The sequence below is a fragment of the Eimeria mitis genome, genomic scaffold (assembly GCF_000499745.2).
Source record: "Eimeria mitis Houghton genomic scaffold, Emh_scaff1595, whole genome shotgun sequence".
In the NCBI taxonomy this organism is placed as follows: Eukaryota; Apicomplexa; class Conoidasida; order Eucoccidiorida; family Eimeriidae; genus Eimeria; species Eimeria mitis.
In genome coordinates this window covers 8831-9791 of record NW_013569905.1, presented here as the reverse complement: position 1 = coordinate 9791, position 961 = coordinate 8831, and positions in this window count along the sequence as shown.

The following is a 961-nucleotide window of genomic DNA, read 5'->3' as shown; positions in this document are numbered from 1 at the left end:
GTCTCCTTTCCCCCCCTATTGGTATAGGTGTCTCCTTTCTAAGGAGACAGCTGCTAGCTTGTTGCTTTGAGAGAGGAGACAGAAAGCTGCTGCTGCAGCACACCGTCTGTAGCCGTTGCTCAGCTGTACGTACACCCCAAACAGCAGCAGCAGCAACAGCAGCAGCAGCAGCAGTAGCACCAGCCGCAGCAAGAGCAGCAGCAGCAGCAATAGCAACAACAGCAGCAATAGCGCCAGCAGCAGCAGAAGCAACAGCAGCAGCAGTAGCAACAGCAGCAGCGGCAGCAACAGCACTAACAGCAGCAGTAGAAACAGCAGCAGCAGCAGCAGTAAAACCAATAGCAGAGTAGCAACAGCAGCACGGGTTGCAACAACAACAGCAGCAGCAGCAGCAGCAGCAGCAGCAGCAGCAATCCGAGCAACAAATTTTCTTAAGGGAATTTCCCCTCCCCTGGTGTTGAGTGTACACCGCGGGGTGTACATGCAGCCTCCGTTGTGCTGCTGCGAGGTGCCTATACACCCCAAGGAGACAGCTGAATGCTGCTACCAAGGGGGGCTGTCTGCTGTCCCCTTAGCTGCGCTGCTGCGCCCCAGCAGCAGCAGCAGCAGCAGCTGCAGCAGCAGCTGCAGCAGCAGCAGCTGCTGCAGCAGCAGCAGCAGCAGAAGCACCAGCAGCTGAGCCGTGGCAGTGTCTATACACCCCAACAAAGTGGCTATATGTGCGGTGCCTGTACACCCCGATACTGCGGGCTGACGAGCTACCAGCTGCTTGCTGCTGCTGCAGCTGCTGCTGCTTGCTGCTGCTGCTTGCTGCTGCTGCTTGCTGCTGCTGCTGCTTCTCCTGCATTTGCTTCTGCTGCATCTGCACACTGCTGCTGCATGTTTTTGCTACTGCACCTATATATATATATATATATATATATATATATATATATATATATATATATATATATATATATAT